Source organism: Sorex fumeus, unplaced genomic scaffold (genome assembly GCF_029834395.1).
Source record: "Sorex fumeus unplaced genomic scaffold, SorFum_2.1 ptg000036l, whole genome shotgun sequence".
In the NCBI taxonomy this organism is placed as follows: domain Eukaryota; kingdom Metazoa; phylum Chordata; class Mammalia; order Eulipotyphla; family Soricidae; genus Sorex; species Sorex fumeus.
The window spans coordinates 23,655,689-23,672,842 of record NW_026606093.1 but is presented as its reverse complement, the minus strand read 5'-3'; the positions used below and the strand labels follow the sequence as shown (position 1 = coordinate 23,672,842).

At 54.9% G+C, this 17,154-nt stretch overlaps 1 non-coding gene across 1 annotated transcript; it reads left to right on the top strand.

Moving 5' to 3' along the window:
- Positions 1–11,191: 11,191 nt before the first annotated feature.
- On the top strand, positions 11,192–11,297 carry LOC130027288 (U6 spliceosomal RNA). The gene has a single exon (XR_008793027.1). It is a non-coding gene; the product is annotated as a U6 spliceosomal RNA (small nuclear RNA).
- Positions 11,298–17,154: the final 5,857 nt, after the last annotated feature.

Sequence of the window (17,154 nt, the reverse complement as noted above, 5' to 3'; positions counted from 1 at the left end):
CTTCCTGCTTTGCTTTCAGTGGGGAGCTTGTTTGGCTCCAGGTGTGCCACGGCCAGTGGTACTCAGGGCACAGTGCTCAGGCTGTTGTGCTCAGTCCTACAGTGTTCCGAGGACCATGTGGTGTCCGAGCTGAGATCTGGGGCTCCTGCCTGCAAAGTAGGCGCTCAGCCCTGGGAGCCATCTCCCCCGCCCTCTGCCTTCCCTTCTCCTTCCTCTCTCGCCCCCGTGCGTCCCGGCCCTGCTCAGGGAGCCTCTGGCCTTAAAGGCTAGCCAAGCCCCGGCAGGCGTGGGGAGAGGTGCCGAGTCCCCGCCAGGCTCTGTGCCTGTGCAAGAGAAATTACCAGCTTCACACCATGGGTCTATTTAAATCAGCCTCTCCTGTCTGATGGATTTAAAAATATGCTGCGAGTCAGCATCTTTAATGCGAGGAACACAAACAGGCAGATGACGCTGCCCTCCGGGGCCTCTCTCCCCCTCCCCGCTCCCTGGGCCCCTCCCCAGCTACTCTCCATTCATGAGGCCTCTCCCCCTGTCTCCCCACCCCTGCTCCATCTCCGGGACCGTGTCCGGGGACCCTGGGGTTTCAGCTCCTCCTCTCATCTTTTTTTTTTGGGGGGGGGGTCCCGAGGCTGAGATCTCCGAGCCTGCTAGTTCAGGACTGGGCCTCCTCCACCCAGATCCCCCATCTTCCTGTAGCTAGACTACCCACCAACTGCCTTGTAACCCCATCAACGACCAAGATCCAGAGACTATAAAACCAAGCTCCTGGAAGACCTCTTTTTTAAAAATTTTTATTTATTTATTTACTTATTTTGAATACCCATCCCTCCACCAGTGCCCATTTCCCACCACCATGGATCCCAGTATCTCTCCCACCCCCCATCCCTCCCATCCCACCCTGCCTCTGTGGCAGGGCATTCCCTTTTGTTCTCTCTCTCCTATTGGGTGTTGTGGTTTGTAAAAGAGTTAAGCCTGATTTTCAGGGAGAAACGTTGGATGATTTACTTTCCATTCATCACTTTGTATAGAAGGAGATGTCACGCAGCCGCATAAGCGGCTGCACTGTTTGGAATTAAAGTCCTGGTTCGCGCATGCCCGAGCTATGCTTGTAGAGGCTCATGGTCACCGGGGTTCCATCTGGAGAAGGCGGGATGCGGCACCTACCCCATCTGGGACTTCCCGGTGATCTCGGCTCTGTTTGGGATCTGGAGCATTCGCTCCTGGAAGACCTCTTACTCTCTAGTTCTCACTCTCAGAGAACTCAGCAGGCTACTGAGAGTATCCTGCCCGCATATATGCCTGACTGGGAACACCTATAAAGGTGATTAGAGGCTGCCCCCAAAACCGCCATCTCTCGCAAAGAGCCCGGCAAGCTACGGAGAGTATCCTGTCCACATGGCAGAGCCTAGCAAGCTATCCGAGGCATACTCAATATGCCAAAAACAGTAACAATGACAGTTCTCATTCCCCTGATCCTGAAAGAGCCTGCAATATGCCATCGGGCTACACTAGCACGTGACAGGGACGAATGGAGACGTTACTGGCGCCTGCTCGAGCAGATCAATGAACAACGGGTGATAGTGATAGTGATTTTTGGGTCACACCTGGTGATTCTCAAGGGTTACTCCTGGCTCTGCACTCAGGAATTACTCTTGGTGGTGCTCAGGGGACCATATGGGATGCTGGGAATCGAATCCGGGTCAGCCACGTGCAAGGCAAACGCCCTTCTCTCTGTGCTATCGCTCTGGCCCCTTCTCTCATCTTATCTGACCACCCAGCATGGGAACCGGGCCCCCAGGTCCACACGCACCCCTGCCCTGCTGCTATACTCACTAATTGCCTTTGTTTGTTTCTTTGCTTTTTTTTTTTTTTTTTTTTTTTTTTTTTTTTAGGGAGCCACACCATGCTCAGGGCTTACTCCTGGCTCTGTGCTCAGGGATCACCCCTGGCAGGACTAGGGGAGCTCTGTGTGGTGCCAGATACCAGACCTGTGTTGGCCGCGTGCACGGCGATGGCTTTGCCAGTGGCCGACCCGGAGAGTTCCTGAAAGCTGGTGTGGTGCTCTCCTCTCTCCCTGGGCCCCTACACGGATGATCACGTGCACATTTGGGGATGGGTTGAGCCTCAAGCCTCTCTAGCCCCCTCCTGCCACAGACAGGTCCAAGCTCATAAGTGACCATATGCCCATTTATGGGGGAAGACCACCCACAGCCCACCCTGCCGGAGCATTGCTCTCCCCCAACTCATCGGGTTCCTGTCCTCATGGGTAGCCGAGAATGCCCCGATACAGAGCTGGGAGCACTGGGAGTCTCTTCTTGGAAACGGCTCACTGGCCAGCTTGACCCAAGGAAGAAGTTCCCAGGCTGATTGGCCCTCCCAACCTGTTCATGTGCTTTCCAGGAAACGAACCTTCTTTCAGCAAATGCACAGAAAGAAAGAACCTCTGGGAGCAGGAGAAGTAGTGCCGGGGTTAAGGACTTGCCTCCCACACTGGTTTGACCCGGGTTCGATCCCCGGCAACTGCTGCTCCAGCCCCGTTTGATCCCGAGCACCGCCAGGAGTGATTCCTGCACACAGAGGCAGAAATGAACACTGAGCACAGCTAGATGCAGCTTGAAAAAAAGTTCAAAGGTGGCCCCGAACACTACCACCCTCCTGGATTATTCTGGGCCCCCAGGGAGGGGGACTGTATCGTCCACTTTGGGAACCACTGGTCTTACCTGCCTTTCCCCAGCTGTTGGTGGGGGATCCCTCAGGCCCGAGCCAAGTGGTGTGGGTGCATGTGGGATAAAGAATCAGGTACGGCGTGGGGCTGCGTAATTGGGAGGCACTTTCTGCATAGAGAGCCCAGGCCAGAAGAACCTCCCCCGAGTCAGTGTTTGAAGGCCCGGGGGACACGGAGGGACAGAGGGACACTGCTCACAGTGGGCAGTTGTGCTTAAAAGAGGCGGCAAGGGCAGCGGGGCAGGACTGATGTCAGCAGAAGCCAGGCTGGAGCACCCTACCCCCACCCTCGCTGGCTCAAAAGAGAGAGACAGAGGGAGACACAGGGAGAGAGAGAGAGAGAGACAGAGAGAGACAGAGACAGAGAGATAGAGACAGAGAGAGACACAGGGAGAGACAGAGAGAAAGAGATGGAGAGACAGAGAGAGACAGAGACAGAGAGAGACAGAGAAACAGAGAGATAGAGAGACAGAGAGACAGAGAGAGAGATAGAGAGAGACAGAGAGAGACAGAGAGAGACACAGGGAGAGACAGAGAGAGACAGAGAGAGATAGAGAGAGACAGAGAGACAGAGAGAGATAGAGACAGAGGGAGACACAGGGAGAGACAGAAAGAGACAGAGAGAGACACAGAGAGAGACAGAGAGAGATAGAGAGAGACAGAGAGAGACAGAGAGAGATAGAGAGAGACAGAGAGAGATAGAGACAGAGAGACAGAAAAACAGAGAGAGAGAGAGACAGAGAGACAGAGAGAGACAGAGAGAGACAGAAAAACAGAGAGAGAGAGACAGAGAGACAGAGAGAGACAGAGAGAGACACAGGGAGAGACAGAGAGAGACAGAGAGAGATAGAGACAAAGAAACAGAGATAGAGAAAGACAGAGAGACAGAGAGAGAGACAGAGAGAGACAGAGAGAGATAGAGAGACAGGGAGACAGAGAGAGACAGAGAGAGACACAGGGAGAGACAGAGAGAGACAGAGAGAGATAGAGAGAGACAGAGAGAGACAGAGAGAGACACAGGGAGAGACAGAGAGAGACAGAGAGAGATACAGAGAGACAGAGAGAGACAGAGAGAGATAGAGAGAGACAGAGAGAGACAGAGAGAAACACAGGGAAAGACAGAGAGAGATAGGGACAGAGATACAGAGAGACAGAGAGAGACAGAGAGAGAGAGAAAAGAGAGAGAGAGAGAGAGAGAGAGAGGCAGGGTATGGGGAGGAGGGAGAAAGCACCTCAAACAATCAGCCTCAGCTTCCTGGGTCTTTGCCCCTGTTTGCCCACATGACCTGTCCTGTGCAGCATCCGACCTTCCTGTGGATGCTTCTAGAAGGCTCCAATCTTCCCTTGCCCTACCCTGAAAGTCAGTTATCTCCAGCTTCCGGCACCTGCGGTTCAGACCAGCCACTGAAAGCCACAGCTCAAAGTCATTCAGTATCCCACACTGTTTTGTCGTTTCCCCCCCCCCCCCCCATTAAATTCAGAATGCCTCAGGAAGGGGCCTTTCTCAGAAGGAGGTCAGCTCGCTGGGCTGCCAACTGCCAGTGAAGTGCTATCTCACCTGCGACCTTGTAGAGGGTAGGTGTCAACTTCCTCCTCACGCTGAAGGCTCAGCACTGGATCTGGGTCATTGGAGGCTCACAGGGACCCAGGAACCCACCTGAGAGTTTCCATGTCAGCAGCAATCCCCCCACCCACCCCCCGCCCCGCAATGTGCTGGAGCTCACTTCCTCTTTGCAGGCCTGCCGAGTTCTCCAGATGCCACACCAGTGATGTGCCAGGAGCAAGATCCAACCCCTGGGCCCGGTGATTGCAGGAGACCGAACCATGCCAGGGCACTCAGCTCCTGTCCACCTCTTCTGGTGGTCAAATGGATAGAACAGTGGGTAAGGCACTTGCCATGCGCATGGCTGACTTGGGTTGGTTCCCCAACACCCATCTGGTCTCTGAGTCCCATCAGGAGTGCTCGCTGAGCACAGAGACGGGAGTAAGCCCTGAGCACAACCCGATGTGGCCCCCCAAACAGAAACAACACATAAAACACACCAACCAAGTTTACCTTCCCATCCTGGAAGGTTCCCCCTTCCCAGAAACCCAAAGGCCCATGGTCAGAACACATGAAGAAGGGATTTTGTCAGAGACCTCCAAAGATGCCCATATGGTAGAAATTTCCACCCAAGAGTTAGCAAAAAAATGCTTTGAGAAGTTGGAGAACATGGTTTTATTTCATGGGTGGACCCAGTTGAGTTTGTGTTCCAAAGACTGGGCCCTGAACGAAGGCCACAGCTTCGTTTTCTAGAGTATCTGATGGGAGTCGAGGCATTTGCAGGCAGCTGTCAGGAGAACACAGAAGCAGAAATTTCCCAGCATGCTCCCTTGCAAATCAGCATCTGGACCACCTCGAGGACAGGAGCACATGTGGAGAACATCCCCAGGTTCCCAAGGTCACAAAGTAAGACTAGGACCATCTCAAGGACATCCCGAATGTACTCCAAGGTTATGACATGCCACCCAGACCCAGCACCCCCTGGCAGGTCCTGCTCTCTGGCATGAGCCTACAGGCAGTGAGCCTCTTTGGGCTGTGGGCAGGGGTCGGTTTTCCTCATCACCATCACCTATCGCCTCAACGGGCCAACTCTGCAGAGTCGGAGGAGCACAGCACCAGGCCAGCCGCCAGGCCACCTCCTTAATTCCATTTCCTCTTCGTTATTAAAATGATGTTCCCAGAGATAGTTCCATCTCTGGAGTCTCAGGCTGGCAAGCGTCAGCTGAAGGGGGAGGGGGAGGTGGGAGGCGGGAGGCGGGAGGGGGGAGGGGGGACCCAGCCCTAGCCGACCACATTCTCTGCTCTGGTGAGGTCTCTGCAGTCCCTGAGAAAATGAGGACACTCAAGTCTCCACTTCTTCCCCTGACCCTTCTCCCTGCAAACACAACGCAGAACAAAAACAAGATAGACAGACACACACACACACAAAAAAAAAACAAAAGCAAAACAAAACACCCAGGGCTGTTACTTCCCCCAACTAAAAAGACCCTTCTCCCTGCAAACACAACACAGAACAAAAACAAGATAGACAGACAGACACACACACACACACACACACACACACACACAAAACAAAAGCAAAACAAAACAACCAGGGCTGTTACCTTCCCCTAACTAAAAAGTTGGGGGCAGAGACGATCACGATCACGATCATCCTGTTGTTTGTGGATTGCCTCAAGCAGGCCCCAGTAACGTCTCCTTCATCCTAGCCCTGAGATTTTAAAAAGTGCCATATTCAAGGCTCTTTCGGGATTAGGAGAATGAGACCCATCCTTGTTACTGGTATTTGGCATATTGGGTATGCCACGGGGAGTTTGCCAGACTCTGCTATGTGGGCAGGTTACATTCGGTAGCCTGCCAGGTTGTCCTGCGGGGGCAGAGACACACAAATGAATCTCAGACCTGAGCAACTTGCTGCAGAGATGGCCCCGGACTTTGCAACAAGCTGTTTCCTCTGCGCAGTTCCAGAGGGGGCAGGTGGTGCCGTCCCTCTGCCTACCCTTTAGGAGCCCTGGTGGTCACCATTTTTTAGAAGTCAGCGACAAGTTCCAGGTATGAATGGCAGTGGCGGCAGACACCAGGCCTCACAGGACAGGGGAGGAGTCGGCCCTTCTCCTTCCCCCCCGCCCTGATGGGACTCTGAGATGACGCCACACCCGGCCATTGTCTACGTAAGCTCCCACACAGTCATGATCCAGAGACACACAAACAAATCTCGAACACAAGCAACTTGCTGCAGCGATCTCTTCAGACCCTAATTATTAAAATTTTAGAATTCCTAGAGCGTGTGGCCACAAGAGTGGCCACGCAACATTTTATATTGTATATATGTCCATAACAACGGTCACGGTCCTCCCATTGTTCATCGATTTGCTCAAGTGGGCTTAGTAATGTCTCCTTCATGCGACTTGTTGTTACTGTGTTTGGCATATTAAATACGTCACGGGTAGCTTGCCAGGCTCTGCCGTGCAGGCGAGATACTCTCGGTAGCTTGCCAGGCTCTCCAAGAGGGGCGGAGGAATCGAACTCGGGTTGGCCACGTTGGCTGCGTGCAAGGCAAACGCCCTACCCGCTGTGCTATCGCTCCAGCCCATGTCCATAACAAACAATACAAAAGACATTGTCTAACATTGCCTTTTCTGCGAGTATGAGTGGTCTGGTCTCGAAATATTGAAGGTAACTAAAGTAGAGAAAGAGAGTATGGTGCAAAGTGTCTGCCACACAGGCCGGGGGTGGTGTGGAATGGGGCGGTGGGAGGATACTGGGAATTTTGGTGGTGGAAAATATGCACTGGTGAAGGGATGGGTGTTTGATGATTGTATGATCGAACCTCAAACATGAAAGATCTGTTACTGTACCTCATGGTGGTAAAGGTAAAGGTAAAGGTAAAGGCCCTCCCATTGATCGTCAATTTGCTCGAGCGGGCCCAGTAACGTCTCCATTGGAGACTTTGTTGTTACTGTGTTTGGCATATCGAATGGGGGCAAGGAAGCTAGCACAGGCATGGGGACACTTAGTTCGCATTGCTGGGACTCTGACTTGAGCCCTGGCACCACATCGGCCCCCTAAGAATCTCAGGTGCAGCTGTACAGGCCCCCAGTACCACTCAGTGGTCCAAGCAGTACCAGGGTCCTCGGACCCTGGCATCAAACCACTGGCCCTGTTGGCTGAGCATCACTGGGAGGTGCCTGGTACCCTGAATGCTGCTCAACACTCCCCTGAAAGGGTAGGAGGTGTCGTTTTGGGGGGTGGGTTGGGCCACACCTAGCCCAGGGCTTACTCATGGCTCTGTGCGGTACTCAGGGGACTCTACGTGGTGCCAAGAATGGACCTTGTATTGGTTGCATACCAAACAAGCCCCTTTCCCTCTTGTCCTCTCTTGGCCCAAAGGGCAGGATATTCTTGGCTAGTCCAAGCCTAGAGCCAGGGTAAGTGAGTGTGTAGCATGGGGAACTCAGCCCCTTCCAGCCGTGGAGCCCCCAGACCCCCCACCTGCACTGTCCTCCAGGCTTTACTTGTAAGGGAGGATGCCGAGGTCATGAGAGCCACTACGTGTGGGCAAAGGCCTCACCCTGGATTCCCAGAGCAGGACCAACGGCCCCAACCTGGATCTGCGAGGCCTTGGGACAGTGCTGGGAGTTTTGTAGCTCGGCCAGACTCGGAACTGCTCCTGACCTCTCCCGAAGTCTCCCCGGAGATCACAGCCTGCTGGGGAGATGGGGACAGCCAGGAGCTGATCTGGGCATGGGACGTCTGGATGCAAAGTGTGCAGGGCACGTCCGCACCCAGAGGGGCTGGAGGACTCAGAGGCTGGCCTACATCCCTGAGCCTGTAGGGCGTCACCCTGTCATGGTCGCCGAGCTGCATGCACTGGGCACGCTCTCCTGGAATCCACACGCCAGCCCCTGAAGGAAGCGAGACAGACTGCAGACAGGATGGGGAAACTGAGGCAGCCAGCGGTGAATGGGATTAATTGAGGTTGTGCAGTCAGCGGGGGAAGACTTGGGGGTTCAGACACAGTCCCCCACACTCCAGAGTTCTCCGGCCCTCCTCTGCTCTGCCCCTGGCTCCCCCAGTTGGATAGGGTTGGGGGGCTTCCTGCTTATAGCCCCCTCCGGGGGGAGGGTCTCCTCCTGAAGTGTGCTAACTTCCCCTCTCAGCTCTGCTACCCGCAGCCGGTAACCTCAGGACTGATCCTGTTTAGTGATGGGTGAGGGGAGAAACAGCACAAGGCCTGGCCTGGTGAGTGCTAGGTACCCGAAAGCCAGACCTAGAGCCAGACCATAGCTATGACAGGCCACAGCTCACATTAAGTTTTGATTAGGCCTAAATGTCTGTTTCCCAGAAACTGAACTTGTAATTTCTGGTAAGGAACTGCTAGATCATCTGACTGGTCATGAGGGGGTCACTATGGCCATTTTTTTTTTTGGAACAACTAGAAACTGGCTAACTGTTATCCAATGTTGACTAATCATTGATGACTGTTGCTTGATCACTGCTATCATAGTGCTTGCTCAACCTTGGAACCTACATAGTGCTTGCACTGGGAGGTCGGGGTCGCTATCGAGAGACCACTTTGTGGGTGAGGTAGTTGACCCCAGTTAGGTGGAGTAAAACTCCTTTGCACTTGCATGACTGTCTCTCTGACTCTGTCATTCACACCGTGACCCGAAAACCCGGGTACAGCAGTGAGCAGGCACAGACACATCCAAGGCTCCCTTTGGGGGCGTTTCTAAGTGCAGAGAGAGGATCTGATGTCTTTTCTCTTGGACTCCTATGAAAGCCAGGCCTTGGGGACCCATGAGGCACAGAGGCTTTGGAGGGCGGTTCTCCTTCCCTGGCATGGGACCCTAATTCTGAAGACAGGTGGGAGTACTGTACACAACCACTGGGCAGGGTTTCACTGGGACCCCTGAGTTCACCCCACAGGAGGACCCCAACTGTGGGACAAAGGTCTCGATCATCGCCAAGTACTCAAGGGAGAGGGGGACCCCCATAAGGGGCTTCGTGGCTCTCAGTCTGGGATGGACGGTGTCTCTGCCTTCAACCCTGAGGGTCGGTCCAGCTGAGCTGAGCGGCCAGGGCCAGAAAGCCAAGATTCTGGGCATCCACCAGCACCTCTCAGCCCCCAGAGCTGGAAGACGCTTCCCAAACAAGGTTCTAGGAAGTGAAAGTGAAGCGGGGCCTTTTGCTCCCTTGGAAAGGGCTGACCGAGCCTGAAGACAGAACAATCTGAAAGGCAAATCCAGTCTGGGTCCCTGCCAGCCAAGCCTCCAAGCAGGGAGGGGCAGGGTGACAGGTAGGCGGGAAGGGGGAGGCATACCAGACACTAGGAGGGGCACTCGCTGTCGCCAGGCAGAGGTGCTGACCGGGGAACCATGTCCTCCTGGCAAGAAGCAGAGTCTGTGTCTGAGTCGAGAAGCTTCCAGCAGCCTGGAGTCTTTTTTTTTTCTTTTTGGGTCACATTCAGCGATGCACAGGGGTTACTCCTGGCTCATGCACTCAGGAACTATTCCTGGCAGTGCTCAGGGGACCCTATGGGATGCTGGGAATTGAACCCGGGTCAGCCATGTGCAAGGCAAACGCCCTACCCGCTGTGCTATCGCTCCAGCCCCGTGCCTTGTGTTTGTGTTTTTGTGCTTGGATTTCTGGAAGAGGCAGGGGGTTAAATCCATGACCATTTCCCAGGGAAAGGGTTTCTGGGATGGGGCTGGTTTGCCTGGGCTTGGCCATCCTGTCTCTCCATTCCACTAAAGCCTTGGGGTGAGATTCTCACTCCCGTCTCCACCCCAAATCCCACCCCCCCAAAAAATATCTCTTTTACTCAGCCCACCAATCTCCCATGAACTGGCTGTCGGTCCAACTTTGCTGCCTTTCTCATCTTTTCTTTTCTTGGCTACGTTTTTGGGGGAGGGATTGTTTAGGGGTCACACCAACTCTGTTCAGAGTTTACTCCTGGCTCTGCACTTGGAGATCACTCCTAGCAGGAACTCAAGGGACCATATGGGATGCCCAGGATCAAACCCGGGTCAGCTGCATGCAAGGCAAGCACCTTACCCTCTGTGCTCTTTCTGGCCTCTCAAATCCTTTCTTACAAATGTGCCTTGTGCACCCCTGGGCACCCCTGTGTGCATGCTGGCCCCATTCCCCTCCTTGGCCTTCTCCTCCTTCTTTTCTGCCTTTTTCTCCCTTTGGGCAGGGAGGGGGCTGAAGCAATAGCACAGCAGGTAGGGCGTTTGCCTTGCATGTGGGCAACCCAGGTTATATTCCCAGCATCCCCTATGGTCCCCTGAGCACCGCCAGGAGTGATTCCTGAGTGCAGAGCCAGGAGTGACCACTGAGCATCACTGGGTGTGACACAAAAAGCGAAAAAAAAAAAAGAGAGAGAGAGAGAAAAGAAACACTCCTGGCAGTGCTTTGGGGACCATCTGGGGTGCTGGGGCTCCAACTGGGGTGAGCCACATGCAAAGGAAGTGCCTTAATCCGGGCTCATCATTCTGGCTCCCTCTTCTGCCTTTGCAGTGTTCTTTTCAAAGCTGCCTCTTGAGAGGTGAGAGCTCCTGCTGGTGCTTCTTCACTGCCAGGATTGCTGGAGAGGGTCAGCTAATCCAGCAATCTGTCATTCCATGCTCTTTTCCTGCTGCTGCTTTTATGTACTGTTGCTAGGGGTGGGGCGGGGAGGGGGACAGGAGGTCCTCTGGGGCCACTCCCGACTCAGACAGAGATGACCATGGAGTGACAGGGAGGAGGGCCAAGGGGAGGAGGGGGATCAAAGCCTGGGCTCCGGGGCATATGCTAAAATTGGATCCCTCGGGGTGGAGAATGGGCATGGGTGGAGGGATGGGTACTCGATCATTGGATCGTTGTTTGACTGAAACACAATCATCCAAGTTTATAAGTCTGTAACTGCATCTCACGATGATTCATTAAAATAAAAAATAAATAAATAAAATCGGATCACGACAAGAAAGGATTAGCCCAGCCCCTGCATAAGGAGGACACACAAATTAGTGAAGCATCCCCCATTTTCTTTTTTTTTTAATTAGTGAGACATCATGAGGTACAGTTGTAGACTTACAAATTTTTGTGCTTGGGTTTCGATTATACAATGATCAAATACCCATCCCTCCACCAGTGCCCATTTCCCACCACCACGGATCCCAGTATCCCTCCCACCCCCCATCCCCACCATCCCACCCTGCCTCTGTGACAGGGCATTCCCTTTTGTTCTCTCTCTCCTTTGGAGTGTTGTGGTTTGCAAAAGAGGCAATGGCATCCCCTATTTTTCAGTGATGGTTGCCGCGACCTGGGAACGGAGTTCAAGCGAACCACACACCTCATCCACTTGGACCCGGGCTCAGTCCCAGCAGGCTTGGGAGGGGGCAAGTTCCTTGGCAGCCTTCTGAAGGACCCACCCTGCCCCCCACCCCCATGCCTGTGGAGGCGGGGCTGCTCCCAGCTAACTCCTCCTGGACGGGAGCCGGGACACCTCCAAGTGCAGAGGGACAAAGCTGCCAGGTGACATCCTGAAACACCAAAATCGCACCCGGCAAAGGTGCGAGCTGCGTGGAGATGTGCGTGATGCCCAAGTCCCGGAGTTGCTGACCTGGACAGAGGCCGAAGGTGGAGAAGGACAAGGACCGCCTGGGCGGCAACCAGCCGTGGGCTCCTCAGCCTGGCCACGGTACCCTGCCTCTCCTCCCCGCAGCCCCCTGCTTGGCTGACCGACCCTCTGACCCACAGACCAGCATGCCCATCACGGCTGAGATGCCCGTCATGGGCAGGGTGAAGCCATGCAGATGGAAGTGGTCACAGACAGACAGACAGACAGGCAGGCAGACAGACGCCTCCGGGGACTGGTGGTACCTACACCCGACTCTGGCCCCTGCAGGCGAGGGATGCCATATGCCAGCTGTGCCTAAGGCTTAATTCAACCCTTAAACCCTGCTGCTCGCTCCAGGGCTAGGACCGGGTGGGAAGGGGGGGTGAGCGGGGCTGTCCGGGGGCGGGGCAGCGTGAGGGTGGGGAGGGGGCGGGGCCGGGCGAGGGGGGGCAGGGTGGGAAGGGGTTGGAGGGATTGGGTGGGGGTGGGGACGGGGTGGAGCAGGGCTTGGGTAGGGGCCTTGATGCAGTCAAGATAGGGTTTCAGACACGCGAGCGCGCGCACACACGCACAGAAGCCCCAGAATAGTGGTCCTCAAGCCACTGGCCACCAAGAAGTATAGAGGCATCTGGCGGGAGAGATGGTACAGTGGGTTAGGGCCATGCTTTGCACATGGATTCAATTCCCGGGCATGCCTCTATGGTCCCCTGAGCACCGCCAGGAGTGATTCCTGAGTGCAGAGCCAGGAGTAACCCCTGAGCATTGCTGGGTGTGGCCTCACTCGAAAAAAAAGTGGTTGGGGGTGAGGGAGTGGACAGGGAAGAGTACAGGCGCTCTGAGTATCATAATTAATCACAACCATCCTGTTATTCGTCGATTGCCTCGAGCAGGCCCCAGTAACGTCTCCTTCGTCGTAGCCCTGAGATTTTTTTTTTTTAAAGTGCCATATTTAAGGCTCTTTCAGGGCGAGGAGAATGAGACCCATCATTGTTACTGGTATTTGGCATTTTGGGTACGCCACGGGGAGTTTGCCAGACACTGCCGTGTGGGCAGGCTACACTCGGTAGCCTGCCAGGTTGTCCAAAGTAGGAATGAGATGATAAGATGTCGCTTCCGGGAGCTGAGTGTGATAATCTCCGGATCCTGGCCGTTGTTGGGGTTACACGGCAGTTGGTGGATGTAACTGTCTAGCTACTGGCAGGTCCAGTCCCAAACCGTGCAGGCCTGGAGATCTCAGCCCCGGGTCCCACACATCTGGGTTCCTCTGCCAGTTCTTTTATGCGTGAGGCTCATCCAAGTGTGTGGAGAGTGGTCCCAGCATGGCCTTGGCTGGGGCCCGGAGGTCTTCAGCTGTTGGGCCCTGGTGGGGACAGTTAGGCACAGGGTAGGAGACTCTGCCTTGTTCTCTCCCGGGAGCTGAGCGTGATAATCTCTGGATCTCTGAGTATAAACACTTGATAATATTAAACCCTGGCCAGTGGGAAAGATAGAACGAGGGTAAAGGCACTTGCTTTGCATCTGACCCAGCAGGGATTGATCTCTGGCACTGCAGATGGTTCCCCAGGCTTCACCAGGAGTTAACGCTTAGCACAGAGCCGGGAGTTAGCCTGGAGCACTTCTGGGTGTGACCCATTAAGCAAAAATAAATACTAACCTGAATCAAATCAGACCAGTAACCACCAACTCCCCAAAGTCCGGAAAATTGGCTCGTACAGAATTCCAAGGTGAGATTGCCTACCCAGACGTGTGAAAGTTTTTCCCCAGGGACCACAGAGCAGGGTCCAAGCCGGGTCACCAAGCTCCCCTTCAAGAATCCCCATGAAGTCCTGGAGACCAGAAATGCTTGGAGGGGCTAGAGCAATGGTACAGCAGGTAGGGCATTTGCCTTGAGCACAGCCAACCCGGGTTCGAATCCCAGCATCCCATATGGTTCCCTGAGCACCACCAGGAGTAATTCCTGAGTGCATGAGCCAGGAGTAACTCCTGAGCATCTCCGGGTGTGATGTAAAAAAAAAAAGTGCTTGGAGAAGCCGGATGGGGAGTCCACATTGGGGTTGGACTACCCCCCATAACCCAGGCTCTCAGATCTTGCAAAAGGTGGACCCAGATCTCAGGAGGTCACTGGTGAATATCTTAAAACACTCATGAAACCCAGAGCCCACTCCCACCCCACCTGTCACCAGAAAACCTCCATGCCTTTGCTTTCCCCGACTCCGGGCTGCGGCTGCAGTTCTGGGCCCCCACCAGCAGCTGGCTGTGGCTCTGGTGAGATGCCCACGGCCCTACAGAACCTTTGAGAGCGGGAGGGGCGACATCCCAGACCCTGGTGCTCGGGGCTGCTTCCCAGAACTTCAATGGGATGCAGGGCAGAGTGGTGCTGAATGCAGCCATTCCCGCTGGGACTAGCTTTGCCTCCTGTTTCGTTCCCTTTATCCCAATCTGTCCCTTTGGAGGCTTCCAGGTCTGCAGGGGTGGCCCCAAGGCACCCAAGGCTTACTGCTGGGGTGGACGCCCTCCTTGAGTTCCAAACCTAATATCACACAGCAGCTTTGCCCCGGACTGACCTCACCTCTTGGATTACAGCTTCAAGCATTTTAGGTTTGTCCTTTCTTCCCTGCAGGAAGCTTAGGTTTATTGAGTTACTCCAACCACAGTGCTCCTGAGGCCCACCCAGTTTCATCAGGCACTCCCAGTTCCCCGTGTTTATCTTCTTATTTTCTTTTTGAGTCACACACGGCAATGCACAGTGGTTACTCCTGGCTCTGCACTCAGGAATGACTCTTGACGGTGCTCGGGGGACCCTATGGGATGCTGGGAATCGAACCCGGGTTGGCAGCGTGCAAGGCAAATGCCCTACCCACTGTGCTATCGCTCCAGCTCCTCCCAGCCAATTTTTAAAAAAGTAAAGTTAATGAATTACTCCATGGCTTAGAGGCCAGCCGGGCATTCTAGGGGAAAGGGCAGCTCAGATAGAGAAGGGAGCACCAAATAAAGGGTGTTGGGAGGTTCCTCTCAGGATGGGAAATGCGTGATGAGAGTAGACTATAGACTGAACAAGATTGCCACTCAATGTCTCTTTTGCAAACCACAACACCCAAAAGGAGAGAGAGGAAAGAAGGGAATGCCCTGCCACAGAGGCAGGGTGGGATGTGGGGGGGTGGGATACTGGGATCCGTGGTGGTGGGAAATGGGTACTGGTGGAGGGATGGGTGCTCGATCATTGTATAACTGAAACCCAAGCACAAAAATTTGTAAGTCTACAACTGTACCTCATGGTGTTTCACTGTCACTGTCACTGTCCTCCCGTTGTTCATCGATTTGCTCGAGAGGGCCCAGTAACGTCTCCACTGAAGACTTTGTTGTTACTGTGCTTGGCATATCGAATACGTCACGGGTAGCTTGCCAGGCTCTGCCATGCGGGCAAGATACTCTCGGTAGCTTGCCGGGCTCTCCGAGAGGGGCGGAGGAATGGAACTCGGGTTTGCCATGTTGGCTGCGTGCAAGGCAAACGCCCTACCTCTGCTATCACTCCAGCCAGTGTTTCACTAATAAAAATTAATAAATAAATAAAGTTAATGTCTGAAAAAAAAGAGAGTAGGCTGGATCTCCTGAGGGATGCCCAGGTGGAAGCGAAATTGGGGAGCACATCCTGTCGGTGGCCCAGGCTGCAGCCTCACAGCTCCCCGTAACACCCCTAGGGTCACGACGAGAAACTGGGTCAGGCTCAGTTCCCTGTAGGACCAGTTAGGTGTAGGAATAGTTGGGGACAGAGGGCACAGCCCCCACTTCTCAGTACTGGTGTGAGTCCCCCCTTGTGCCCCTGCCCAGAGACTGGCCCCAGAGAGCAGTCCCAGGGGGCAGGGCTGGAGCCAGCTGGTTGGGCTCTATGTGAGTTCTATGGTTCTGCTCTGAGCTGGAGAGTCTCTGCCCCACAGGTATCCAGTAACTGTGCCTTGCGGGCGTGGCTGATCATTGAACACAGGTGAGCACCTCTGCCAGCTAACTGCTTCCCATGGGGCAGAGGCGGGAGACCTGGGGAGCTCGGACACAGAACTGGGCACGGGTACTGTGGTTCGGCAGGAAGTCAGGTTGACCTTGCCCATCCCAAGACCACCGGCCAGGGGCATGGACAGAGCACGTGAGCCTCCTCCAAGGATCTCAGACTAGCTGGGTGCCTCCTGGGGGGGACGGGGCGTCAGAAACAGGGTGCGGGGGCTAAGTGACAGCACAGCAAGTAGGACGCTCGCCGCGTGTGCAGCTGACCTGGATGCAGTTCCCTGCACACCCTGAGATCCCCCCCCCCAAAAAAAAACCCGCCAGGAGTGATCCCTGTGCACAGAGCAGGAGGAAGCTGGGTGTGGCCCCCAAACCAAATAAACAAGAAACAGAATCAAACCAAGGGTGCAGAGTGGCTCAGGACGGGCCTGTAGACAGACTGGCCTTGGGCGAGATGACGCCCCCTAACCAGTGGGGGAGCCCGAGGGAGACCCCAGCTAGGTGGGAGCTGGCACTGAAAAACACTCAGGCAAGGCCATGTTGTCGGGAGCAGAACTGGCCACGAGGCAGGGACTGTCGTGGACTTCATCCCAGGACTGCCTGGCTTCATCCCACTCTGCAGCCGAGTGGAGAACTGGGCCGGAAGTGCAGGTGGGTGTTGGGCACGTTTCCAAGAGAACAAAGGGGCCCCCCAGATGGGCTGTGCAAGGCCCGGCACAGGGATCGCTTTTCAGAGAGTACAGAGGGTGTTCTTACCCCGCCATGGACCCAGATGAAGGGATGGGAGCACCAGAGTGATCCCGGCCACTTCTCGGGAGGGCTACGATGCTTACCTACTGCTGGTCCCCTCCGGCTGCACCCCGCGCTGTTCAGGGGGTGCAAGGACACGCAGGGGCAAGACCGTGGCCCAGTGTTGTGGCCAGGGGAGACCCCAGATCTGGCTCAGAGCCCGCCTGCACCCTGCCCCATGGCCAAACCAGCCCAGTAAGATCACTAGGAAGACCTTGAGTGTTTGTGGCAAGAGAAGGTCCCCAGAGAGAAGGGGTGTGATGTGGAGAAATGGTGTCACAAACGGGCTTTATAGAGTCTCCAGACCAAGCCGGATCTCAGGAGCCAAGGCCCCTCCGTGCTGTGCTGAGACCTCTCCGTGCCGGCTCTGCTTTCTGACAAGCTCAGTGCAGATGTTGCTTCTTGGACGCTGAATCCGACGGCAACAATGATTCTCCTTGGACCAGCCTCATGGACTATGAAGGGCCCACTCCCCCCCACACCCCCTGTTCCACAACAC